The sequence below is a fragment of the Piliocolobus tephrosceles genome, chromosome 20 (assembly GCF_002776525.5).
Source record: "Piliocolobus tephrosceles isolate RC106 chromosome 20, ASM277652v3, whole genome shotgun sequence".
Lineage (NCBI taxonomy): Eukaryota > Metazoa > Chordata > Mammalia > Primates > Cercopithecidae > Piliocolobus > Piliocolobus tephrosceles.
The window spans coordinates 39,444,197-39,460,302 of NC_045453.1; the positions used below are offsets into that span (position 1 = coordinate 39,444,197).

The 16,106-nt window shown below is 47.6% G+C and overlaps 1 long non-coding RNA gene across 1 annotated transcript; it reads left to right on the forward strand.

Annotated features, from left to right (window-relative positions):
- Nucleotides 1–7,613: 7,613 nt before the first annotated feature.
- Nucleotides 7,614–9,293, forward strand: LOC111526262. The gene is made up of 3 exons (XR_002726318.1): nt 7,614–7,841; nt 8,115–8,218; nt 9,063–9,293. It is a non-coding gene; the product is annotated as an uncharacterized LOC111526262 (long non-coding RNA).
- The last annotated feature ends 6,813 nt before the right edge of the window (nt 9,294–16,106 follow it).

Sequence of the window (16,106 nt, forward strand, 5' to 3'; positions counted from 1 at the left end):
TATTCTATTCTATTCTATTCTATTCTATTCTATTTTATTTTATTTTATTTTATTTTATTATTTTATTTTCCTGAGTCTCATTCTGTTGTCCAGGCTGGACTGCAGTGGTGTGATCTCAGCTCACTGCAACCTCTGCCTCCTAGGTTCAAGCAATTCTCTGCCTCGCGTCCTGAGTAACTGGGATTACAGGCACGTGCCACCACGCCCAGCTAATTTTTCTTTTCTTTCTTTTTTTTTTTTTTTTTTTTTTTTTTTTGTATTTTTAGTGGAGACCTGGTTTTGCCACTCTAGCCAGGCTGGTCTTGAACTCCTGATCTCATGATCCACCCCCCTCAGCCTCCCAAAATGCTGGTATTACAGGCGTGCGCCCAGCCTACTTTCTTAATAAACTTGCTTTCACTTTGCAAAAAATAAATAAATAAATAAGTGGTAGCTGAACAGTGAGAATGAACACATGAACACAGGGAGTGGTACAACACACACTGGGGCTTGTCGTGGGGCAGGGGTAGGGACAGCATCAGGATAACTAGCTAATGAATGCAGTACTAAATATCTAGGTGATGGGTTGATAGGTGCAGTAAACAACCATGGCACATGTTTACCTATGTAACAAACCTGCACATCCGGCACATGCATCCCGGAAGTTATAATAAAATTTTAAAAAAGAAAATAGCTTGGGTTCATCGGTGGTTTCTATAAGGAAGCAGAGTCCCATTGTCCTTGTGTGGATCACTTAGGAGCCTGGATACTCAGAGCTGGGGCAGCAGCATCTTTAGAAACAAAAAACAAGGAAGAGGGCTCAAAATGTGATTCACCTTTTTCCCCAGGCCCTTTCTCCTCTCCAAGTGCTTGCATTTTACCTCCATCTTTTCTCTTCCCCATTGTTGGATATTTTCATAGTGCTCATCTCAGCACTGACGGGGTGAGGAAGGAAGAAGGGCTCTCTGGTCACGCTCAGCCATCCCCACCGGGAGAGGATGCCCAAGGAGGAAGTTTCCAGGCAAGTTCTCTGAGAGCTGGAGGAATTAGAAGATGAGGTTCTTCATCTTCATATGTTCCCTGCAGGCTCAAGGTACCGCTCGCTGGTTGCAGGAGGGACAGGGAAGCCTGAACACCACGATAACACCAACACCAGTTGGGAGCAGCTGCCCCACTCCCTGGACATGTAGACAAGGAAAAGAAACCTTTTCCTTGAGGTGCAGTGCACATAACCAGTGCACATAACCAGCTTCTCCATCAGCCTGAGCTGGGGATCGCTTGAGACTTTATCCAGCTCATTGCTCGCACCTTCGCGGAGCTGGCCATCGTGAGCTCTGCCAGGGCCTCCAGCTGGGGCCGAGTTGGGAGGCAGCTTGAGCCTGGGCGGCCGAATGAACCATGAAACGGCATCCTCTGCTGCCCTCTAGTGTCGAATAGGCTTAATTGCACACGGCCTAAGAGGCTGCTTCAAAAGGGAACTAGAAGAGCGTCCTGCATTCAGACGTGATTTCGCTTCCATCTGCTTTTATGAATTTTACCTCATTTTATTGGCATAGATAATCTAAATGACAATATTTTAATTAAGGAAACCTCAATGATATTCCCTAGGAACTAGGGCTTGCCTTTGACCCAGGACTCAAACGTCTTCCTTTTCAGTGTCTGGCAGAGGGTCTAGCCGCAGCAGGCCTGGCTGATGGTGCGCTGCGAAGCTTTCGCTGATGTGCTTGGGAAGGGCCGGGGCACACATTCTCCTTTGCAGTGCCTGTAAATGTATGCAATAGAAAAACACAACTAATGACCAGAAAACGTGTGAGCCCTGATCTGAAGGTAGGTCTCCTTCGAGGGCTTCCAGGTTTTTTGTGCAGAGTCGCTGGACTCATCTGGAGTGCTACGTGATTAAAGTTTGGGGATGTCTGATCCTCCCAGAAAGCAGATCAACCACGAATTGAGGCTTCAGGCTCTATGGACCATGGACACCACCGCTCCCTCCTTACCAGCTGGTGGGTGGCTAGGCAGACCCACTCCACCACACTTATGTGGGACGACCAGCCTAGCATTTGGTCGCTTGGTCCAAATATCAGGGCTTGCTTCATCCACAAAGACACACTGCAGCCCTGCTACATGCCAGGCACTTCTCTGGGCGCAGGGATGGGACAGCAGCCAAAGACACTTGAACTCTACCTCCTAGGGTGCTGGCAGTTTTCTCACCAGCTCTTCAGATGTTTCCGTATGGTGGGAGCACACAGTTCTCAGCTTGGCCATCAGGTGGTTTATCTACAGCCCTAAAGAGAAAAAGACACCCATTGTCCACAGAGCTCACTACAGACCGTCCAGGAAGTGCTCCCTGACATGAGTGCTTTCTGTGCAGTTTGCACAGTTGATCCCGTTCCCCTCAGGTGGAGAAGCTTCAGGGTCTAGGGGGATGGGGCAGAGCAACAGTGGAAGGTCAGGGGACAATGAAGTGGGGTCACTCCCAGGTCCTGAGCTCTGGCAGCCACTGGCATCAGGAGGGCAGACGGTAAAATAAGTGATATTTCCCAAGCATGCAGAGAGTTACTAATTAGAGTTAGCTATTTGCCAGCTAAGTGCTGAAAGGGTCTATGGTAATTAAAAGAGCTAATCAGATTTTCAAAGGGCACCGATACCATGTAAACACAAGGGGATTCTACGTGCTGTTCTCAGCATGTCACTGGAAGCTGTTGAGGTGAGGGGTTGTGGCTGTTGACTCCTCTAGTACAAAAAGCACCACGCTGTTGGCTGCTCACCCCTACAGAAGGATGGGGGGGGCCTAGAATTAATGCCAGGGCCTCCAAAAAGGTGCTACGTACACGTTTGCACTATTGTTTGTAAGTATATACAGCTCTTCTAGCTTCTGATTTTGTTTTAGCTTTAATCATCCAAAGTGCTACTAAGTTAATATCAGTGTTTTTCTATTCCTTTTTCTCTGTCAGTGGTTATGGAACATGTGTCCATCACTTGTTGTTTGCCTTCAGATCCATATCACAACTGCCCCGTGCAAACGCTATTTTCCAGGCTCTCTTGCCTACTGGCTTCCCTTTAGGTTTGGCCAATGGGAAGTGATATCAAGAGACGGAGGTGAGAGGAAGAGGGAAGTGAGAGCATTTCTCTCCTCACCCTGACCCCTCACCTCTGATTGGAGTCCCTGGTGGGAGCTGCCCCTCCTGGACCGGCTGGGTGTCAACTCCAGCTCTAGCCAGGTGACCCTTCCTTAGACCCAGTTGCCACTGGGAAACTCAACTCCAGGTTCTATCTTGGCTTCTCCAGATCTAATCTTAAGAGGAGCTGCTGCTAATTTCTGAGGTTTGAAAGTAACAGTAATTCACATGAGAAGGTTAATGAAATACAGAAAATTTATCACTTTGTAAATTCTTACAGTGTCTTATTTTGGGATCCCTAGAAGCAGAATCTGAGACAAGTCTTTGTGTGAAGATTTACTAGAAAGTGTTCCCAGAACAACAACAACAAAAAGAAGCAGAAGAGTGGAAAGGTGAGACTGGGGAGTGAAAAAAAGTGAGCCAGGAGCCATGTGGGTGCTGCTGGCTTCCTCCTGCTGGGGAGTTCTGAGACAGAGTCAGGACTGGTCACACCCCAGAGAGGCCACATTGGCGATGAAGGAGCTGGAGTATTCATATCCTGCAAGCAGTAAAGGGTTAACCTTGCCCAAAGAAAGGTGTGGCCCTGGCACACCTCCTGGGAGGCAGCCTGTAAGTCCTCTAATGTCCTGCCTGATAAGTGTCTGTTTACCAAGGCCTTGGGCCACACCAGGTAGTTGATGCTAAGGATGGGATTCACAGTGGAGGCCTTGTATCAGCTTGATCTGTTAAGGGACTGGAGACCAGGTCAACCGTGTAGATCATCCATCATGTTTACGTGACCAAGCCTTCAATAAAATCCCTGGAAGCCAAGGCTCATGTCAGTGTCCCAGACTCAATTCTCTGGTTGGCAATATTCCCAGACTCATGTCCCATCCAGACTCAATTCTCTGGTTAGCAATATTCCATGCATGATGCTCCACGTCATTACTGGGAGAACTAAGAGCTACTGCACAGCCCCAGTGGGAGAGGACACTGGAGCTCCACAGCTAGAGCTCTTCTGAGACCCACTCTAGGTGCATCTTCCCACTGCTGACTTCAACCTGCCGTGTAGTGTTGGAACCATGTGTAGTAAAGGTAATTGTGAATCTGGTGGCCTTTCTGGTTCCTATGAGTTCTCTTAAATCATTGAACCTGGGGGATGTCTTGAGGACCCTTACATCTACCCATCACTGGGTAAGTACTGTCTCAGCACCCCATGCAAGCAGGGTGAGCACAAGGGCTCCAGCAGCCTTGGGACAGCTGCTCATGGAGAGAAGCTAGCACTGGTTGTGGGGGTCATAGCGGCACCCAGGAACAGTGTGCATGGAAGGGGAGAGGTACCCCAGGGATGCATGGGGCATTGACAGGGCTGGGGTCAATGTGAGTGCTTCAGTTCCCAAAGCCCCTGTTCTTCCCAGCATCTGGGTGTGATATGAAGAATGACTTTGGCAAACTGATATGAAGATATTGGCAAACACGAGAACATCTCTCATCATTAATGAGTCATCATATGCTGCCACATAATCAGGTCCCAAACCCCCCGACCAGTGGTTAGAAGCGGAACAAGCTTTTGTGAACTACACATCTAATGCTAATTAGTATGGCTTTAGAGCAGTGCTTCTAGGGCTGCAGCAAGCCCTGGAGTCCCCTGGAGGGCTGTGGGCACACAAGGGTGGAACCCACCTCTGAGTCTCTGGTTTAGCAGGTCTGGGGCAGGGCCTGAGCATTTACACTTCCAGCTCCTAGGTGACGCTGCTGGCAGCCAAGCACATGCTTGGAGAAGGCAACTTTAAAGATGCAGACATGGGGCGAGCTTGCCAGGGGTCAGTTCTCCATCCTGGTGAGGAAGACGGTGAGCAAAGGCTAGCAGGGAAGGTAAATGGCCAAGGGGGCAGGGAGGGCTAGAGGTGGGCGTGGGTAGGGACAGGAGTAGAGGACAAAATGCCCACGTCTCCAACTCCCCAGGGGGACAGTTCCCAGGTGTGGTTCACGTGGTTTCTCAGACTTTGGCAGGCTTAAGCCCCCATGCCCACACAGGCTTTTTTCACAGAAGTGAATCTTGATGTGGCACAAAGAGGAAGAGCTGCTAAGAAAAAGGGAATTGGGTTCTGCTTGGTGTGGATCTTCCCAAAGTGGATCCAGAGACAAGGGCTTGGGTGCAGGCAGCTTATGTAGAAGGTGGTCCCAGGAAACCCAAATGAGGGAGTAGGGAAGTGAATGGAGGAGGCAAGGAAGAAGATATAGGAGGCGTCAAGGGCAGGTTACCAGTGTGGGCATCCAGACTCAATTCTCTGGGCTGGGGGTCTTGCCTGTGCTCCCCTTTCTAGGTAAGTACGTTCACAGCGAAGCAGGCTCCTGTGATGGGGAAGCCCTCAGGTAGAGAGAAGGGCTTGAATGGGAAGTTGTCAATTTACAGCGATCTGCCCCTCATGGCTGAAGATGAACACAGGTAGGCTGAAGGGATACAGGATGGGGCACCAACACATTATCTTAGGGGTTTGATCAACATGTAATAAAGTGACAAGAATCATGTCTATGTTTTGCAATGAGATGCCTGTCACCCTCGAAGCACTGACAGAAGAGGGTGCCCACTGCCACCCAGACAGTGACTGCTCAGGATTCTGATGCAGAGAAAATCACGTGCTTAACAGCAGAGAAATGCCACCTACCATTTAAAACAGACCCTGACCCCATTCGGGAGGATGAGTGACAGTGAGCAAGGGCACATCCACTGGAAGAGGATGAATTTGCAAACTCTAACACCCATGTCCCCTTGCCCAAAATTTAGCTCCAAAAATGACAAAGAAACATATTTTAAAGCCACCTTAAGTTTGAGCTTGTCATGAGTTCAAATTATGCAAACAAATAAATGAAATCTTTGCAGATTGGGATACATGGTGTGAAAGGAAGAAACAGGACAACATGATAGAAAGTCAAGTAAATTGCAGTGAGGGTGGGGTGAGTGGGCTGCATTAGCTATGATTGTCAATGAGAGCCTCTGATAAAGTAACATTTGCTTTTTCTCCCCATGTTACCTGAGAGGGCAACGTAAAATTTGAGGGATGAGAAAGTGGCAGCCACAGGGAGCTCCAGGGAAGGACCATTTAATGCAGAAGGAAAGCAATTGCAAAGGCCCTGGGGTAAGAAAGAGGTGGGAGTCTGAGAACACCAAGGATACCAGGGAGTGGGATGCTTTGTGCAGGAGGGAAAGGGATATGGAATATGTTTGAAGGACTAGGCAAGATCTCCAAAATCCCAGAAACCACAATAGGTATTTCAAGCAGAGAGAATTTAATACGGGGGTTCGTGGCACAGGTGAATGAAGAGTTGAGGAGTCAAACAAGAAGCAGTGACAAAATCCAGATATGAGCAACACCAGGAAACTGATCCCACCCCTAGGCCAGAGGGGCAAAGGGAGAATGCATGTGGGGCTCTCTGAGCCCAACATCTCTGTGCCCTCCCAGCCAGGCACAACAGAAGCACAGAGAGGGACTGCCTTGTGCTGGAACTGAACTCATGGATGAAGCCTAGCCAGGGCTGGAGATGTCATGTGAAACAGGAAGAAGGGGCAGGCGCAGCCAGGCTTCTCTCCTCCTCCCAGCAGCCAATCTCCTGCCAGTGACTCCCATTGACTAACTCTACCAGGAAGCAAGGGCTCCTGGGAAATGTAGTTCCCTTCACTACAGCACATAGGCACAGCTGGGGAGTAGTACCCTATGTGCCATTTAGCTGTCATTTCTGCTGTGTTCCCCGCAGTTAGCCATCAGTGCTATGGTCAGATTAGGTGCTTAAGAAACCTTTGCTGAATTATCAACTACTCATGAAACAAGAAAATCCAAACAAGTGATGCTAAGGGCTTTAGTCCTATTACCCCAAATCCATATAAAGTTCTTCATCCTCAGCAAGCCCACCTGATTGTAGGCAGTTTACCTGATTAATCAAAGTGTACTTATATCGCTGATGATGGAGAACTGTAAGATTCTTCACAGCATTTCCTCAGTCACTTGCGTATAGAGGGTATTCACATTTAGTCCTGAACGTCTAAGAGCTGGAAGAAGTTCCCCACAGCAACAGGACAAGGGATGGCACAGGTGCCCTCCAATCCAGCTGGTGAAGTCAGAACTAACTTCCTCAGTCCACACTGAGAAGATAAACTGGTCCAGGACCGGCTGGTTATCACATGGGGTTTGGAATCCATTAGTACTGAATGTTCTTGTATTCCCTCCTCCCGTCCTTCCTCCAGGCATTGCCCTCCATCTCTCTGATGGTTCATGTGTGGTAGCCAGCGTGTACAGGATATGGCTTCATTTTCCTGCTGTGATCTCCTTTGCGATTTCAAAAATGTTAATTCATCACTTGGTAGAAAATGTGAAATTCAACAGAAATATTGCCTTTCTTACTAAGCAAACTAAGCCTGGTCTAGCTGGGGATATGATGTAACAATTTTCTTGGTGGTCTGCCATCAAACCATCAGGTTTCCATAGCCTTAACAATGTAGCCGTGGACCGTGGGGAGCTAGCATTGCCTCCAGGGTGACGTCACAGTTCCTGAATCCTTTCACTAGGTGGGGCCAGCCTCCTGTTGTGTAGACTCATCACTATACCAGTCCTCTGTTCCTGGTCTCTGGAGCTTCTATTTGGGAAAGTGACCCATTAGCTTCTGAGGACCAGGGTGAGAGAGGACAAGCTTGGATGCCCTTCACAGTGGAGAGATGTGTGCAGACCAGGCAGACATCAGTTCCTCTATCAGCGCACAGATACCTGCAATGTAAGTGGCTAGTGTGCAGGAACAGCCAGAGAGCTGGAGGATAAACACCTTGGCTTCCTTCTCCTGGAGGGGACAGAGAATCCTCTGAGTCCTCATGCCCCCGCCCCGCTCCCTCTGAGACCACACCTCGGCTGCTCACAGCAATGGCTGCCCATCAACTCACCCTTCCATGCCCCCACCTCCACGCTTCTGGCCCCTCTTCCTCGTGCCCTTACAGGTGATTCCTGGAATCCTCTCTCAGATAAACTGCTTGACTCCAAATCCTTGTCTTAGGCCTGCATGTGGGGAGATAAAACCCAGACAAAGAGGTAGCCGTGAGCAGATGCGCTCCCCTGAACAAGAGATAAGTGGGCTGAGAGGTGAAGGAAGAGGACGAGGTAAGAGAGTGGGGATGGGGAGAGTGGTCTAGGCGGGAATGCACATGCAAGGGCTCTGAGCACGCACGGCCTCATGGAATCCCCAGGCCTGCCCGGGTCCATTTGGAAGGAGGGCACCTCAGGGTTTCCAGTGCTGGGCGGCGCTGTTGGCATTCGAGGCTCACTCTTTGCCATGGGGGCTGTCCTGTCACTGTAGAGTGGTAAGAAGCATTCCTGGCCTCCACCCACTAGACACCAGAAAGATCCCCCAGTTGTGACAACCAGAAATGTCCCCAGACACTGTTAAATGTCCCCTAGGGGGCAATGTTGCTTCCTGTGGAACCGGGGTACAGGGCTCTGAAAAGATGAGGAGGGAGAGTTGGCCGCTGCCAGTGTCCCCCTTCCTTTGCACATTCATGGACATGTCCCTTGCCAGGTCCTCCTTAAGGCCGGTGACTGGCCAGGCTGCCTGTCCCTTGGCCTGCTGAGAAACAGGAGGGCTTGTTGGCTCAGTTGCTTTTCAGAGGCCTGACTGGTGGACATTCTTGCCTTTCTCCACTAGATGGACCCATTGCAATGCTGTACCCAGGAGACGAGGGGTGGCCAGAAAGGTTCCAGCTTCACTGAGATGGAGAATTTGGTGCTTGAGGCATTTTCTAGTTGAATTTTCCTGACCCCTTCAAGTCCTGGAACCCAAAATGTTGTATTTCTCCCAAGTGCGTTTGTGGGTGCAGCTGTGTGGAGAGGCAACCAGGGCTTGGCCATGAGCTCCTCCTGCAAGCTCACCCTGGGCAGGTGTGAGTTCCAGCACCATCGCTTCTTCCCTGTCTGTAAAGTCGGGGTAAACAAAATGCTTATTTCACAGGGTGGCCACGAACGCTAAATGAGACACGACTAGTCAACTGTGGAGCCCAGGCCCATCTCCCAGAGGAGCTCAAAAAATATTAGCAGCCCTTACCATTGGAGCCTCTGCCTCCTAGACCTTCCCCAATATCTATGGAGGGTGGGAGCAGAGTCGCTTTTCCTCACTGAACCTCAGTTTACTCCTCAGAAAGACAGCAGTGATGATGCCCTCTCAAGATACCCTCTAACTCCACAATCCCTCTTTCTATTGATCGTGTAGGATGAGGCAGTCCAAGTTAAAACAAACACTTTGTTCTTAGCATCTCATTTCATTTCCATAAAAGCCTTACAGGACACAAGTTTTTCTTATCCTCATCTTACATAAAGGTAAACCAAGGCACAGAGGGCTCAATGGGTGAGGAGGGATTCAAACCTGGCTGTCTAGACCCGGCGCCCACATGGCTAACCACCCCATAACCTGCAAGGAAAAATGGTTGTTGTCATTCCTTCTGCAAAAGAAAGATGGCTGCTTGGTTCACAAAGGTTAAAGTTATTTAGCAAGGGGAGCTCAAAGGGCTTTGACTGCATTGCAGCCTGGGAGTCAGAGCAGGAATGGAAAACAACCACGAGCTGGTATTGTGTCCGGACCCTTCTAGGGGTTCCTTGAAAGGAGCTATTTTCCTTTTATTCCTATGCAGGGGTTGGCAAACTTTTTCTGTAAAAGGCCAGAGAATAAATAGCTTAGACCCTGCAGGCCATATGGTCTCTGTCGCAACTACTCAACTCTGTCACTGCAGCACAAAAGCAGTCATGGACAAAATGAAAACAAATGGGAGTGGCTGCGTACCAATAAAACTTTGTTTATTAAAGGCAAGCTGTGGCCTAGATTTGGCCTCCTGGCCACAGTTTGCCAGTCCCTGAGCTAATGCAGCACTTTACCCCCAACTTGTACTGAAGTTTTAGTTACACCTCACCTGGCCAAAAGCCACTAAATGTGGACCGTGTCCCCAGTGTGGGATTCCTACGTGGCCAAAGATAAAAAGCATTTGGCTTTTATTGATAAGGTGTTTCTAAGTGGAATATGTCAGAATGGGTCAGGCTCTAATGAGTGTCTGGGAAACAGAGCCTAGGCAGGCACACGGGGAATGTGCTGGCTTCTCTCCTCTGGGTCTGTCCCAGAGAGCCTGCAGGCAGTCCACACAGGGGACACGGTTTCTCTGCCCAACTCTGAAAGTAGACGACATGAAACATGTGAATGATACTTTCTCACATCACACTACGTCAACCTGCAGAAGCTTGCACTGCATATGCATGTGCTGGTGCACGCCCGGGAAAGCAGCAGCTGACTGGGACCCACTTTGCCCTGTGCAGAGATGGGAAGGTCTATCTAGAGTGCCTGCTTAGCTGCTTCTGGTGCTCCACACGGTCCCTGTTGATTCACTGCTAGGGAAGAATCCTGGTTCTGCTTCTGTGACAAGTTGTACGGATTGCCCCAATCCAGCCAACTGCAGTGTTAAGACTCAGCAGTGGGTAGCCAGAGGTGGGTTCTGACTTGTAATGCTACATGGGTCCTCACCAAACCTGAGAAAGTATCAACTCCTTGTAAGGAAAAAGATATCAGGGAATTATCAACATACCTCATAAACCTATACAGCTCCAGGAAGAAACACCTAGTGAATGTAGCTCTTAACTAACAGCAGCATACATCTTTGCACATTTATTAAACCCTATAAAACCAACAAATTCGAATTATCAGCATTAGTTGAACATGATTGATGGTGTTTTGGGTGAAACTAAATCGTCATGTTGAATAGTAGAAAGATGTCTTGGCTGCGTGCTTTCCTGATGGAATGGCTTTGGTGACATCATCCTCACATTTTCAGTAATTTTCCTGAAAATAGTGAACTCATTTTAACTACAGTTTCATTATGTTGATGGAGAAATCACTTCTAATTGTGCATTACAGAACAGAATACTCCAGAAAGCAAAAAACTACCATAGAATGATAAAAATTTTCTTTCATATTCTCTGTGTTGCAAGAGGCCATTTGCAAGGTGGCACATATACAGCCTGAGAAAGCTGTTGGCTCAGAAAAAGGGTAGCATCTTAGCTGCTGCCAGCCACTTGGGAATTGATAAGTCACTGTGATTCAGTTCTTGCTGCTTCCCTCTTGTTGATGCATTATAAGGCTTCTCCATATAGGTGGCTCCTGGCCAGCTTGGTGACAAAGACATAAAGACCTTTGCAGCTGGGCAGCTCTGCTGTTGGGCAGCATTGCTAGCCAGTGTGTGCCATGTCTTCAGGAAAATGGAAATGGAAATTTTTGAGATTCTCATTTGAACTTGGGGATCCCTAAGAGTACAATACATTTTGTCCTATCAGTACACAGGAAGGTGGCTTTTCCGTGCAACAGGTTTCTTGTTTAAGCAGTCAGTGTTTTTTCTTAGATGCTTAGGTTGCCACTTGTAAAAATTTTACTTCACATTCATAGTTCGAGGAATGTTGACTAGTCTGCATTCTGATTTTCTACCACAGTTTCATGTCAGCTTTTTTTCCTAAAAATGATTTTATAACATCTACAGAGCCAATTGCTTACCAAAGAAACAGTTTGCTGGCTTTGTTATGTGAGTGGGAAATAATATTTAATGTGTAGAAATTAGGTTATTAATTTGTCCAGGAAGTATATTCTTTTTCAAAACTCACCTATGTCTGTAATTTTTGGTTTTGGTTTTGTGCTTGTGTTCATCTTTGGGGTCATGGAAGCAAACAATTCTATGGGTAAAACTACATGGAATTATTATTTCTGTAGGTCAAACATAGAGGCAAATATATTAACATATGATTCAGTCTGATAGAATATAGTCATATCATGAGCTTTACCGATGTGATGCACAGGCATTCTCATTAAAAAAAAAAAAAAAAAAAAAAACCAAGCCAGATTTCAAATCTAAAAACTAAATGTAAAGCTTCTTATTCAGGAAACAAAATTGCAAAGCTGGCAATGTGATGGCCATGGGGAGAGACAGAGCTGGCAGTGTGATAGATAATTAGAGGCAGCTCAGGGTCCCCGAGCCGGAGCTTCTTCCCCAGTGGATGATGAACGATGCCGGGAACAACACCTTTGGCGACTCCTGTTCTTATAACCATGTTTTTGGAAGATATAGCGGAGAAAATTTGCCAGCATGATTTGGTTCTCTCACCTTCTAGCTTTAAGTTTGAGCATCAGCTGGAGCTTTGGGGGGAAGAGGTGAAAGGGACTCTGAGTCAAAATTTCCTCTGCTTTGCAAGTTCCCTCAAGTGTGAACCTCTGAGCAGGTCGAGGGTCCATTATGGACGATGGCTGTACGCAGAGCTGACAGCAAGGAGAAAATGACCCAGCAGGGAAAGAATTAAAAGAATGTCACCGTTGTTTGCTCTGGCTCACTTTTTTAATACACCAGTCACCTTGACATTTCTAAAGGAATTTTTCAAGAGCCTACCTTTAAAAAGTATGCAACTTGTCCAAATAAAATGTTCAGAATCACCAGGTGGGCCCCCTAAATTTTGGCTGTGCTATTCCTCTCACAAAGGTGTGACTTGAATCTTGTTTAACCAAAAGGCACCTATACTTTTGCTGGTGAGAAAGTATTTTCCATTTCAGGTGACCGAGTCTGGGATACCCGGCCTTTGCCGAATGTCAGCACTGTTTGGGGCTTCTGGTGGTTGCTCAGTGACCCTAGATAAGCACATTCATGCTTAGAAATTCCAAGGTTTTTACTTCCAAGCTTGGGACAATACAAATCATTAACATGTTCTGATCTCAAGAAAAGGACTTCTTCGTTTAACAAATAACATCAGATGTGAAAAGCAGTGGAATCCCTCTTGGTCTTTCAGTATTGCATTTGTGTGTGTAGAGCTGGATTTATTACACATTTGCCTGTTGTGAAATTCTATTAGACCGAACTCCATTAAAATATCCAACAGTGGCAGAATACAGCAAAGATTTATATCCACAATTTCATTAATCGAGTGTGCAGGAATAATATAATTCAGACTGAGTATCCCTTATCTGAGATACTTGGGACCAGAAGTGTTTCAGATGTCACATTTTGGAATATACTTACTGGTTGTGTGTTGCAAATCCCAAAATCCAAACTCCAAAATCCCAAATCCAACGAGCATTTTTTTAGGCATCATGTTGGCCTTCAATAGGGAGCATTTCAGAGATCAAATTTTGAGATCTCCAAATTCAACCTGTACTGAATTGAGAAATGGCTCATGAGGAAGCCAACATTGAGGGAGACTTTGAAGGATAGGTTGGATTTTGACATGAACTGGACTTTGGAGTCAAACTGCAGCTTCCAAATTCTGGGCTCAGATCCACAAAGACAAATCTTCAGCTCAGTTCAAGATTCTGTTATTAAAAACTGTGAGACCTTAGGGGAGGTTAGGAACCATTAGGAGCCACAGGTCCTCTCCTACAGGGCAACAGTAAGAACCAACACTGCTGAAAATCCTGTAATTTGGGACTAACACTTGGTAAGTACTTTACAGCACGTGTGATTGCGTCTGCTACTACTGTGCTATTTGCTATTGTTACCATCCTCACCACTTGTGGTAGGAGGCATTATTTGCCATAAATCTTCATCTCTCCTGCATCCACACCCTTGCCAAAGTAAGGTGGGTGTGAACTATTTTCTTGCCCCTTTACTTTGGGCTGGAGCATTCAACTTTGTTTCACCAATAGCCTGTAGAAGAAGGGTCTGTTTTCCGGTTTTGAGCCTAGGAATCAAGAAGCCTTGTATGTTTCCACGTTCCCTCTTATTTTTCTTCCAATGACATGAGAAGAAGTCCTCCTGGGTCACTACTGTGCCTGCAGCCTTGGCTCAAAACAAGCACTGGTGGAGCTGAGACCCCCTTGCCCACCCACAGACCAGCACTGAGAGCAAAACCACCTAGGCCAAGGCAGTGTGGAGCAGAACTGCCTGGCAAAGCCCAGCCCTGATCAGCTGAACCCAGAGAACACACAGGCACATGAGCAACAGTAAATGACTGCTGGATTATGCCATTGATATGAAGATGTTTTGTTATGCAGCTAAAGCTAACTGATACATTATTCCTGATAATTTCAATACCAGAGGCTGTTGAATAAGCAAAAGTCTGGTGGAGGGGCTATATAGGATGGAAACTGGAAACAGTGGGAAAACAGGGTATGGAAAACAGAACAGTGGGAACTAAAGAGCATGGAGATTACAGAGGTCCCTGAGGATAAAGCTAAGGAGCCCAGGCTTTACCCATTTCACAGAGGTATTCCCTGGAGGCTTTAAGGAGGTTGAGGTGAATAAGCAGAATGTTAGGAGAGGTGATAGGACAGCAGCTCTTTCTCATGCAGGCCATGCAAGATGGGGCTGGTCACCTGGCACCACAGCACCCTGCACCCTCCTCCCATCAGGCATTGGAGAGGCTGTCCAGTTGGTGGTCTCCCTTCCTTTCCCTGTCCAGAGTGGCCTTGATCATCTTTTCTCCCGATTTTAGCATTGATAAATACACCAGGGGGCAGTGAGGTGGCATCCCAGACCCTCTCTCCTTCCTGACAAATCCACTCTCCTGGACATTGTCTAGACCTGGGACTGTGGCTAAATAAGAGTAATAGACACTAAACCAATGATCTGCACTTTGTCCCTATATTTTCGGCAGCTCCAGCAGCCTAAGGGCTATCCTCTGAAGCAGAGTCACAGAGCCAAGTGTGGCAAGAAAAGGCTTGGTGATGCTGGGGGAGGGGAAACCGGCACAGAGGAATCCAAAGGAGCCTTGGCAGCATCACAGCAGACAAACCTGTGCCCGCTGACTGCCCTACTCATACTCTGCCTGTCTGTGGTGGCCCACTGTCCTGGGAGTTTCATTAAAGTGAAGGGGACAGGGGGATTGTGGGCAGTGTTGGAACCCAGGAAAGCCCTGGGCTTAACGGATCAGAACCAAAACCCCAGCTCCACATGGGCAGCCCTCAGTTTTCATGGGCCAGCCCCTTCTGAGAAACCCAGCCAGGGAGGAGCACAGGACCAGCAACAGCGGATGCTTCTAAACCCCTATCTCACTGGATAAGCTCATCACCTTCCAAGACTCTGAAGAATGTTTGTGTTCCTATAAGTTTCTGAAGCCACGTTCAAATCGTAGCTCTACCACCAATGAGCTGCATGCTGGAGGGGAAGTGACTTCACCCCAGGCCTGAGTTCCACATGCCTAGACTGAGTGAGAGGGCCTCCCCACAGGCTCTCCATGAGGACGACCTGCACCCTGTGCCTTTAATGCACTTAGAGCAGCAGGGGCCTCAGTAAACGCTCACTGCCATTCTGCGATCATTATTGCATTCACTTCCTGGGGCTGCTGCAACAAAGTCCCACAGCCTGGGGGAGCTGAAACAGCAGACCCTGACTGTGCCATGGTTCTGGACACTGGAAGTCTGAGATCAAGGTGTGGTCAGGGCTGGTTCCTTCCGAGGACTGTGGGGAAGACTGTTCCACGCCTCTCTGCAACTCCGGTTGGTTTGCAGGCAACCTTTCCATTGCTGGCTTTGCAGACACATCACCCAGTCTCTGCCTCATGTTCACACGGTGCTCTCCCTGAGTGTGTGTCTGTGTCCCAGCCTCCCCTGTTTATAAGGACATAGTCGCATTACATGAGTACTATTACTCTAATAGGACCTCATCTTAACTAACTACATCGCAAATAGCCCATTGCCACATAAGGTAGCATTCTGAAGTACTGAGGGCTAGGACATCAACATAGGAATTTGGGGAGCACATAATTCAACCCATGACAATGATTGGAATGTTATTATTAAGAATATGTAACCACTATAGGACGAACGCAAATACTGTAAAATCCTACCCATAGGTGTGCGGGGATTCAACGGCATCACTGGAAAACTGTCTGACACAAAGAAAGGGCTCAACAAATGCTGTTTTACTTCCTCATTGTCAGCGTAAATGTAGAATGTATTTGCTCATTGGCCCAACAGACATGTTTTGACTTCTAATTTTATGCCAGCTTTACGTATATATGCTTATACGTTGTATGTGACATTTTG